At 43.9% G+C, this 12228-nt stretch overlaps 1 protein-coding gene across 13 annotated transcripts in view; it reads right to left on the bottom strand.

Annotated features, from left to right (window-relative positions):
- PKNOX2 (PBX/knotted 1 homeobox 2) overlaps window positions 1-12228 on the bottom strand; it is a 3737380-nt gene that overhangs the window by 3372258 nt on the left and 352894 nt on the right. For all 13 annotated transcript variants that reach the window (XM_085646078.1, XM_085646083.1, XM_085646080.1 and 10 more), the window contains exon 3: window positions 10439-10504. The gene's annotated coding sequence lies outside the window, so the exon portion shown is untranslated. The remainder of the gene's footprint in view (window positions 1-10438; window positions 10505-12228) is intronic.

Here is a 12228-nt window from a genome sequence, read left to right as displayed (position 1 = left end):
ACCCCTCATTAGCAAGCGCACAAAGAAATCATAACTCTGGTTCTGTGACACACTGCGTACTCAGAAGCAACTCTGTAGAAAATCTGAGAGACGTTGGAGAAAAAACTACACTGATGCAGAGAAAACTTTATATGTACAATTTCTGAGCACTTATAAAAAAATTATCCTGGACAAGAAAAGTAGTTACTTCTCAGAGAATATCAGGCAGGCAGGCAACTCTAGGAAAATACTCTTTGCTATCCAAAGGAATTAGTAAAACTACCGGTGCCACTAATAGAGGATGGCAGTGTGGTATTCTGCAACCAACTTGCAGGGTCTTTTAGGGACAAAGTGCAGTCCATTTTTGATTCCCTCCCAGACAAGGGTACCGACCTCCCAGTGGACACCCCCACTACATCTCCTTTGTGCTCTGTCCATGGTTTGGATTCCTTTGTCTCATCAAATGCAGAACAGGTCTCGCACATAGTTAGATTAATAAAATCTGGAGCACCATCAGATCCATGCCCCCCTAAAATATTTCAACTGGCATCCGATAGTATCAGCAAGCAACTCCGTTTACTCTTCAAAGAGATTATCAGCTCTAGCATTTTCCCAGATGCCTGGAAAACGGTCTCAATCCTTCCTCTACTAATAAAACCCAATCTGGATCCCAGCGACCACAACAACTATAGACCTATCGCGAGGATTCCTTTTCCGGCTAAGGTCCTGGAGAAAATTCTAAACTCCCAACTCACTGCCTTTGTGTCCTCGGAAGACCTGCTGGATTCTTCACAATATGGTTTCCGACAAGGGCACAGCACGGAGACAGCCTCGGTTATGGCAGCAGAGGAGCTTCGGACCACATTGTACACGGGTGCAAGGGCTGCCCTGATCCTATTGGATCTATCGGCAGCTTTTGATACTGTGAACCATGATATTCTTATCAGAAGGCTCCAAAAGGTGGGAGTTAAGATCTCTGCTCTAAATCTGATTAAATCTTAATTAAACAATAGGTTGCAATGTGTTCAGATTGGTGACTCCTGTTCAGAACAGTTCACACTTCCATGTGGGGTGCCGCAGGGCTCCTCACTGAGTCCTACCTTGTTCAATTTATATGTGACCCTTTAGCTGACATCATCAGGCAATTTGGCTTTTCACTGGTTTCCTCGCAGACGACACCCAGATAGTGGTGTCCATCTCAAGTAACCTGGAGGAAACCGCTGTTTGTTTTAACCAATGCATATCCAGCGTAGACCAGTGGATGAGTGCAAACTGCCTAAAGCTAAATTGAAGCAAAACAGAGGTTCTCCTGTTGGGATCCGACACCTCCTTTTGGTCACAGAACTGGTGGCCTCTGGATATGAGAACTCTTCCTACCCCAGTGCTCAAGGTTAAGAATCTGGGCATCATCTTTTTTTGACAGACTAACTTTCCAACATCAGATCAACAAGGTTGCCTCTTATGTTTGTTTAACACTGAAGTCAATCCAGGAGGTGAGAGCCTTTATCCCCCCTGACGCAGTAAAAACACTTGTGACGAGTTTAGCCATGGCCAGACTGGACTACGGAAATGCCCTTTATTTGGGCCTTCAAAAACAGCACATGCTGCAACTTCAGCGGGTGCAAAACGCTGCCGCCAGAATGTTGCTGAATATTTCCAAGTTCCAGTCCATTTCCCAAGGCTTCAAAAGACTCCACTAGCTCCCGGTAAAAAGAGGACATCATTTAAATCCCTATGTCTAGCATACAAAGCTATGCATGGAAAAGGACCTGCATTCCTGAAACAGCACTTCTCATGGTATCATCCATGCAGAATGCTACGCTCAGCTCAGAGCAAACTCCTCCAGACTCCCAAATTTAAGAAAGTTCGCTGGGGAGGAAGCAGCTTTATCCTTAACACAGTAAAACTGTGGAACACGCTTCCTTTAGCTATCAAGAATTGCCCAACACTACTTTCCTTTAGAAAATCACTGAAAACTTGGCTATTCTCAAACTAATTCCTACCTCTTCCTTTATAATTCTGTCAGACTCCTCCGTTGCAGCGCCTAGACGCCCTTGGGCATTCGAGCGCTATATAAATCTCACAATAAAATCAAGACTGGAGGCATGCAGAGGTGGGGGTGTTTCACAAGCCGGGCCAAGCCCTAGACCAGTATTCATAGTATCGCCCTAAATCGCTGCTAAATATTGAGGCCAAAATTCTGGCCAAAGCGTTGGCCAACCGCTTTCAATCCCACATCATTGATTTGGTACACCCCGACCAGGCAGGATTCATGCCTCAGAGTTCTACACGTCACAATATCAGACGAGCGTACACAGCGATAACTACGGTGCAGGGGAAGAGTGTGCGGGCCGCTCTCCTGTTGGCCGATATGGATAGGGCATTCGACTCCCTTAGTTCGGTCTATCTGTTTGCACTATTAGACCGACTTAACATGGGTCCTCACTTTCTGTCAAATCGAAAACTACTTTATATGGACCTTACTGCGTCGGTGCAGATCGCTGGGTCCACCTCCTTTACATTTCCCATTGGTAGGAGTACCCGCCAGGGGTGTCCTTTGTCCCCATACCTCTTCGCCTTGGCCATGGAACCCCTGGCGGCATGGGTGAGAATAGATGCGCAGGTGGCGGGCTTTGAATGGGACCAAGGGCTCTACGATCGCATTGCTTTGAATGCGGATGATGTTGAGTTCTTCCTAAAGAGCATCAATAGGACAGGACCGAGGTTGTTGCGGATCATACAGATCTTTGGGGAAACATCTGGGTTATTCATGAACCCACGTAAATCCACACTGTGGACACTAGGAGGTTTTACAGATCTAGAGCCTTGGGCTTCAGCAGTCTATGTTACGTTGGAGAGCGTGAAATACCTGGGAGTTTTCTTATCAGAGTCACCGAAAGTGGCATGGGACAGCAATATAGCACCTGTGTGGGCGCGCATGCGCGAGAAAATGTAACACTGGTCGCACATGCCCCTCTCCATCTTTGGCAGATCGACTATCTTTAAGATGGTATCGCTGCAGTGTCTGCTTTATCAGCTACAGAACCATCCCTACCCCGTATCTCCTATGTGTTCTGCCAAGTCAACGCGGCGCTGGGGCAATTTCTGTGGGCAGGGGGGGCGTCCAGGGTGGCGCTGCGGACCTGCTTCCACTCCACGTATTGTGGGGGGCTGGCTACGTCAGATGTCCAATCGTACTACCTGGCCTCGCATTGTCTGGTGTTGAATGAGCGGTGGTATGAAGATCGGCAGGACCCCACCTACGCAGTGGAATGACGGTGTATGGGGGACTCCACCTTGCATACTATTTTATACTCCACGACGCTGCGTAATTCGCTCCCGCCCACTACTATGGTGGTATTCCTGGCTTGGAAATAATCTCTCTGCAGAATGGGGTGGGGAACACGCTAACCAGAGAAACCCCGCTGTGGCACAATGGTCGTCTTCCGCAGCCAGCTCCATTATCCGGGTTTTCGGGGATGGGACAATATCTGTATTTCAACACTGGGAGACGTAATGCGTGGCTTGACGCTGAAGTCGTTTCAGGACTTGCAACACGAGTTCCAAATGTCGAGAACCCAGTTTTACAAATACCTTCAATTTCGGCATGCCATACATCCCAGCATCGCGGGACTAGACACGCACCCTGAATTTAGTCCGATAGAAGCCAAGGTGTTCATGGGGGAATCTGCAAGACCACAAGGTATTGAAGATTTATCAGTCCTTGGTAACACAAAGCGCCAGTTCCCTAGTTGAACTTAGAGATGCATGGGTGGAGGATGTCGGCCTGCTGGATGGAGATGACTGGACAGAGGTGCTGGCGTCTGCTAGAGAGGCAGCGATAGCGATGTGATTGCGTCTCTGTCAGGAGTCTGCTGATGACGGAAGAACTGGTTGGCCTCCTGACGCGATTAACGGTGTGCTGTTACCTTACATGCAGGCAGGAGTGGAGCCCTTTAAGGAATCTCCTTCGGAGGACTCCCCGGAGGCTTGGCCTATGACGTATTCATCGGCCATCCAATCGAGTGTGAGAGCTGTCGGAACAAGGGAGGCGAGCCCCTAATTGTAAGCGGAAGACGAATCCTAGCCGAGAGCAGAGTCGGAGGCGTGGAGGTTGGAGAACCCGGACGAATGGTGAGGAGCCGAGAGAAAGTGCTGCCCTCGAAGAAGACGTTAAGCCAGGAGGCCAACGAGACCGTGCTCCGCCCCGCCACCCTCCAGGAGGAGGGTGGCTTGACAAGGTACGGGTGAAGCTTCAGGGGTTTCCAGGGCATGGGTAGGGGCAGGTGGCAAATGAGAGGAAGGTCACAATAGGGATCGCACGGTGTCAGCGTTCGTGGTGGTGATTCATATCTCACTCCCCGCTCCCTTTTATGAGGAAGGAAGTCGCTTCCCCACTGACCACATTTTTATTTCTTTTGCCTTTTGGTTTTTGGCCGTGATAACCGAGACAAGCTTTGGATACACTTCTTCCGGTACCTGAACCACAGAGTGGTGGAGAAGCCAGGACGGCCTTAATTTCCTCGTTTCCCTGGTGGCAAGGAGACAATTCCCAGAAAGCCCCAACCAAAGGAGGACCTTAGTGCATAAGAGACTGATTGGAAAGTCAATAAAAGATTTGTTTTCACTTCCTCCTTGGTATCATTATTGCCTGGTATCGTTCTGGACACTAACCCTGTCACAGTCTCATTCAATTTAAATACCTTCACCGGGTATATTATACCAGGCTAAGGTTATGGAGGGCAGATCTTGTTCCATCTCCGATATATCTGCACTGTGGTCGGGAGGAGGGGTCCCGTGATGCATACCATCTGGCACTGTGTAGCACTCACGAAATTCTGGAGGGGGGTAATGGCGTGTTTGGCGGAGGTGTTGGAGTGGAACTCCCTTTTTCCCCCAGACTGGTAATCCTACACATTATGGAGGGTATAGGAGGTAACATCTACAAACAACACTTGTTGTTGCTGGGACTGACCTCAGAGAAACGAGACATAGCAAGAGGGGTGGAAGGCTCCCCCTCCGCCCTCTCTCTCAGCCTGGAAGAAGGGGTTGGATTTTTGCATGGGGTTGGCGATCCCAATATTTAAGGCCAGGGGTTGCCCACAAAAACATCCCAAAATTTGGAAGAGGTGGGCGGATTATCGAGCTTAGAACTGGAGCCGGTACCGCCAATCAATTTATCGGCTCCTATAGGGATGCATGGGCCCGTTGGGTAGGTGCTCTGGGGGCAGCGAGGATCAATATATGTGGGACCGGGGAGTGCAGTGGCGAATAAGATGCAGTAGTGAGTTCAGGCAATGGGGGGAGGGGGGGTTTAAATGTATTTCTGTTCTTTTGTATTATACTTGAGCATACAAAGAAAATGTATATATCAAATGTCCTTGGAAATTATTCTGACCGTGTACTGTGGCAGATGTTTCCTGGGTTAAGGAGCTCTGCAATGTATGTGACATTTGACACAATAAAAAAGTGTTTAAAAAAACCTATAGTTTACTTCTTAATATCACAAGAAAACAACGGCGCTCTTAAAGCTCCAAAGCGCACGATTACTCAGTGTTCATTGAAGGGGCCTCCAGGTGTGCCTCAGTAATCAAAGTCTCATTGAAAATGAAAGTCACGAAAAGGCCAGCCCTGGCTGTTGTAGCATGGGGTCTATGAAACACCTTATGAAAGCAGAGCTAAGTATACTCACGTCAGGGGCGTAGGTTACTCAGTGAGATTCAAGAGGGTGAGTCTCACATGTCACAACTAAAAGAGGGGAAACATCACCACAGGCATAGCAGACCCTACTCTGGCCCCCCAAGACCCAACTACCAATCCAAGAATGCATTTATTTGTGGAGGGGGGTCCACACCCCAAACACCCCCTTGAAGCTATGCTGCTGATTTATGAAGATCCGCACCAACAGAGCCCGCAAGGCCTCCACACTGCACTAAAAATTACATTGACACACACGTGATACAGCAAGCTGGTGCATAATCGGAGTAAATTCCACAAAGGTTGTAGAGGGGGAGGCAGTTTAACGTAGCCCGAGTAACCTGGACAAACGCAAAACACAAAATCAGTGGTAGATCACAGAAGTAACACTTGTTAAGTCAAAAGTCCATTCCATGAAGAATATTTGAAAATAACTTCAGAATCAGAAAAATGTGCATTCTCATTACATAATTGTTATTTTGGTTTGAACATACAACATAAAAAGAAAACTCTTATAAAAATAGATATAAAGTGAAATAAATAGTAAACGCTTCACAGAAAAACGAAATTAAATCTTTATCATCTGTGCACAAATAAAAGGGATGAGCTGTTCAGTAAGTTTGCACTCAACTGAATACATTTAACTTGTTAACGGGCGGCTAAAAATGACACAAGATTTTGTTTATAAAATTATCCAAACCCACGCAAAGTGCATCGATTAAAAAGCATGTTGTATTCCGTGATCCCGGACTCAATACATGAGCTTTTTATTTACTTAAAGCTGAGAAGTCCTGAAAAATCGGAGATACAAAATGAAAGGAAAGGCAGCTCAAAGGAAACACTCCCAAAGAATTTGGTCAGAGATCTGCTAGGATCTACAGGGACACTACATGCATCCCCTTTCTGCAGCCACTACCAGCTGGATATGACCTTTAGCCATATCCTGAGATTCTGAGCACAAGCTGGGGCTGTAGGACCAACTCGGACTGCCTGAGTGCATGCTGGCTGTTATCTTGGCCCAGGGTGTGGCACCTGGGCAAGCGTTGTGCTCATTCTCATTGTGCCAGAGTCTGAATGCCACTGGGGATGTGGCTATACAGAGTGGCATACATTCACACCTTATGCCCTCTGCGAATTCAGAGTGTGAATTTCATGGTGTTGCCCCCAGGCACCATGGCATTGCGTTTAGTCACACTCTGCTCTGAGGTCCCATTTCCGTAGTGCCCAGACATTCATTTCTGCCATGGTTTATGACCAGTGTCTCACCTCAGAGAACTCACACTGTGTAGACTTCAACCAGCAGTTTTTGCGTTCTCACTTTCCAAGACTTTCTTCTGGAAATTACAGAAGAAAGTCAATGTTTGAGACGATCGAGGACCAATTTACACACAACTTTCTAAAACAAAGCAAATCTGGACATACAGTGCTTCTGGGGAGCCAGGTGCAGATTTGGCAAAGGGGTGTAAATTTATAAGTAATCCAAAGTCTGCTTTGTCTAGAGTTGCATGCAGTACCAGAATGTACCAGAGCTAACTGTTACCAGGACAACGCCTAATCCTTGCCTTCGATTTACATGCAGTACAAACTAGTACATGTGCAGAGCTATGGTTTGGGAAGGGTTACAAGTACATGGGATAGGTATGGTAATGCCTACATGCCAAGAATGGCAGAGAAGAAAAACAACCTTGAATACCTGTTCGTGAGTTTGTGGACCCTGTGGCACATATAGCTGTTTTGTCTGACAAAGAGACATTTTCTGTCCCTTTGGAAATCGAAAGATGCATCCTTGCACAGGGTATGTGATCACCCTACCCTCTTATTGGCTACACAGAAATTCATATTTCAGAACAGTTTATTTAACCCATTTGCCAATGTATCTCTAAATGTATCAAAAAGAGAATCTATGGTAGTAATGCATATGAGAGCGCACATCAAAGGATAGTAGTTACAGATTGGGTATACAGTAATAATTATCAGAACAGGAAAATAAATCACATAATAAGATCACTTAGTGGTGCCACTCGGGATAAGAAAGCACCCTACTACCTAGGTGCTAAAATACATGGGTCTTGCAAAGCAATCCCCGTGCTGAGCAAATTTTGAACAACGATATCCCGGCACTCCAGAATTATAATTGTAATTTGTGTTGGTTACTAACCACAGAAGCATAGAACAGAATGTTGACAATAAAACTGGCTGCAGAACAGATTAGGTCCTCACAGTAATATGTAGAAAAAGGATAATTTAATTACAAATTTTACAAAAGTAAGGAGGAATCACAATCATCCGCCATGCTAAGTGGGGTCAGAAAACCGGCTATGGTGAGCCCGTGTAGCCGAAGACGCACCTTCCGTGTCTTCTTCACGACGAAAGACCTTTCGTCGTGAAGAAGACACGGAAGGTGCGTCTTCGGCTACATCGAACACTTTACACGGGCTCACCATAGCCGGTTTTCTGACCCCACTTAGCATGGCGGAGCCAGTAATCCTATTAAGAAATATTAGTTAAACACGACGACTAATTATCCGAAGAGACAACATAACCAAGTACTTTGGCCATAATACATCATAAGTATGGTCTACATTTCCTGATCTTTAGAAACAATTGATGGAGACTTTCTAACCTCAAGACAAGTTGTACTCCTTATGAAATCGACAACATTTACAAACAACCACAAGGAATCTTCTTTATTCTTGATTGGAGTCTTGAAAAATGCACAATCGAAATATCGTTGGCAACAAGTCTAAACAAACGACTATTACTCAAATTATCTCTACTAACTTACAATAAAAGCCCTGAGGAAGTCACTATACGTGACGAAACACGTGTCGGCTGTTATCCATCTGGACTAAGACTTGGAGACTACATGGTCTCTTTTCATGAAATATTGATTATGACCTATTGTATTAGGGAATTCGGACTTGTATTCATGATTGTGATTCCTCCTTACTTTTGTAAAATTTGTAATTAAATTATCCTTTTTCTACATATTACTGTGAGGACCTAATCTGTTCTGCAGCCAGTTTCATTGTCAACATTCTGTTCTATGCTTCTGTGGTTAGTAACCAACACAAATTACAATTATAATTCTGGAGTGCCGGGATATCGTTGTTCAAAATTATCTCTAAATGTATGTATTTTCACATTTCTCGAAAAATTGTTGAATGGACTGAAATAGGAACAATACATGGGGCTAAGTAGGCGTTTGTGTAGAAGTGCAAAAATGACTATTGAAAGTTTTGATTGGGTCTTTCTCTACACCAGTTTCCACAAAATGTTTAAATATTATTGTCAGGAACATGTATATTTTTTGGAGGGCTGAATCATGAAAAACGGCAAATATTATTACAAATCCAAATAGTACTTCAAAATGTAATTCCCACTGAACAATTAAGTATGAAGATGTTATCACACAGTCCAGCACATTTTAATTTAAGCTGCTTAACCACCAAACAACACCATGGAAGGCCTCTTGTGGTTGGTTACTTGTCCAGCTACGTAATACTCTTTTGGGTGCAGGAGAGCAATATAAAACTGTTAGAATTAAATTAATCAAAATATGTTCATTTTTGTCTCTCTCATTCACAGTCGTGTGGTGTTACTGATCATTTAAAGCTCACCATTATAGGATTCATAGCATGACGTGTCTGTAAAAGTACGTTTATGTCCACACAACCGATTCTCTGACTGCTGAAGCTCGTTTGATTGCTACATTAGAAGAATCTCTCAAGGTGCAAAAGTAATAAAGCATTTCAAGGCAATCGCCTCATTGCACCAAGCCCCTGGCAAGAGGTCAGAGCCAAAAACGCCACCCTTAAAATACATTGAGGTGGAGTTCCAAAGCCCATATTTATCAGCACGCAAGGAACAAGCCTTGGCAAGGCCATTAGTCTGTTTTTATGGAAGCAGGAGTGTTTGGTAATTGTTGGGAGAGTCTGTGTGTGTTGTCCCCAGCTGTCCTAAAGAGAAAATTCCATAATGAAGCAACATAATGAACAACAATGATATGGAACCTGGGAGCAGCACCCTGTTGCAGAGCATACTGCATTAGCAGAGTTAACCTATATCCAGAAATAAGTGTTAAGAAAAGGAGGGAGACAATTAAGTTTGCATTGCAAGTAGTGAACTCAAAAAGTAACATACATCAAAATATTGGGCAGTTGATATATTTTACAACGGACTACTAATTTTGTTGCATCCTTAAGGGTGCACATCTTTACTTTGTGAGCAAAGAAACTAAAAATCCCACATAACGGGCCTTCGTAGACAGCCCAGCCAAATTATGACAAACAATGAAAAATACATGGAAGCCAATATCTAAAGGTGGGTGACCAAAAACGTGACCGCTCTCTTTGTACTACATATTGTACTTTTTAAAGAATTGATGACAAGAGGTCATCTCCTATACAGCTGTTTGGAGCCTGGTCTAAAAAAAGGTGTGGTTGTAAAATTGGTATTGCTGGGAATTGCACAGCTATGTGTGAGAGAACCTTGTGTACAAGAGGTCCTGTGGTGGCGGACAGCGCTCCAAGGAATGATGGGTCATAACGGAGCAGGTAATGAGGAAGCTCTCCATAGGCTAGCAATGGGTTTAAAGCAGTACGGCTTTGAAAGCACTGTTCATTTAACTATATGCACTATCTGCCACGTGCTATTTCCAACTGGCCTCGGAAACAATCGGGGATACTGCTTAAGTTCAGACAAAAAATCAATTTTGTGTCTTTTAACATAAATTTGAATCAAAAGTGATATAAAATGTTACCTGGCTGCAGTGGTACTCAGGCTGGTAAACGTTTGCTTTGTTATATCGTTTCGTTCCGGTGGAACGCTGTGGAGTAAAAAAGAGACACTTATGAGACACATTATTTGGTAAATAAATGTAGGGCAATAATGCCATTAAGCCCAAGATTCTATGTCCGGCACATTTCAGTCAATACAGGAAGGGAAAAGGTCGGTGTACTTAAGAGCAACTCAAAAGATTCAATCTGCATTAATCAAATCCACCTGACACTTAAATAGCAGATAGGCTTTATTCAAAGTATTCGGCAAGTTGTATAGTCAAATATGATCAGCTAACCAAAATACACATTCTTTTCAGTCACAGGACAAAAAGGTGAGACAGATATCCCTTGATTCACACCGGTTCCTGTAGAGGTTTAAAAGAGCGATGCCACTGGTTACCATGGTCGATCATTTATGTGAGCAATGTTCAGCATAGAACCAGGAAGCCAAGATCCAGACAAGAATTTCGAGATATTTATATTGTGGCAATTGTGGAAATCTGGCAAGAATCCCGGACTCTTGGGCCTAGCCTGGACACACCTGGTTTGGAATCTTCCCATTATGTCTTCATCTGATAATAATTACAGTTACATAAACATCAAACTTCTACAACAGTCTCTACTTAGGACTCAAGCTATAAATGCACATTAGTCCTATGTGCCATGGTCTTTTGCAGTGGATATTAATTTATACATATTGATACAATAAAATGGATCTAATTGTCTACACTAAACTTTATTTACAGTCGTAATATTAAATAAAACCATATTTTTCTATCCCACGCCTCATGTTATCACGACTAATAGTTTGAACTGGGAGTTCATGGGCGCCACAGAAAATCATCCAACATGAAGATAATTTCTGTGGTGTTTTCATGTTGTTTCAAAGTACAGCTTCACACTTTCAAGATGGCTGGATAAGAACTTCACATCTCAACTGCAGAGATACGAAACATGGGTACCCTCTTGTATCCGAGTTGGATCAATGTTTTAACACTCAACCAACCCTGAAAACCCTTGACAGGTTGCAGGTCAAATTACATTTCCTGTGTATTGTGTGATTAAATCCTTGCATAGATTTTATATAAATTTCACTGGATGCCATATCACTTTAAGGTGTCTTTAAATATTTTTGAAGTCTAGGACCATGGTGATCCTGGCATGTTGTATTCAAAGGTCCTTAACCTTTATTGATGATCACAGCATCACCAGAATTATTTTTGACACAATTGCTTTAGACCTAGAATATGCAATGGCTATGCTTCCCTCCTGGGTCCACATGCACCAAGCATTTATTCGTGTCCCTGTTTCACTATGGCTTTCAAATGGTAAAATCTTGGTTAGGATGGTTTACTCATATGAGATGATGAGCTTTAGGGCTGAGATATATCTGAATCAAAACCGTTTTGCAAAATTAGGTTCCGCTTTCCCATGTTTTAAGACTCAAGCTGGCAATGGAGGTATGTAAGAAACTCCTTATGGCAGTGTTCCGCCCTATCAACATGCCATTTAGCGTATAGAAAAGCAACTGCCACAACAAACAGAACACGAAGCACCGGAATCTGGACTCCTGCTGGAGGCGCGTAACAGAACCATTCATGTTCGTTCAATGTTCAATGATCTACATGTCCCATGATATCAAAATGGTTTGTCAGAGGAATGATGTATGTTGATCCTAAAACAGTGACCAACACCGTCCACTTCCAATGAAGGTACATATGACACCATCTTTGGAAACACTTTCCGATGTCTATAGATTCTGCATATATAG

This window comes from Triturus cristatus, chromosome 3_1, assembly GCF_964204655.1.
Source record: "Triturus cristatus chromosome 3_1, aTriCri1.1, whole genome shotgun sequence".
Classification (NCBI taxonomy): domain Eukaryota; kingdom Metazoa; phylum Chordata; class Amphibia; order Caudata; family Salamandridae; genus Triturus; species Triturus cristatus.
Note: the sequence above shows the minus strand (reverse complement) of the source record. Positions and strands in the feature narration are given on the sequence as shown.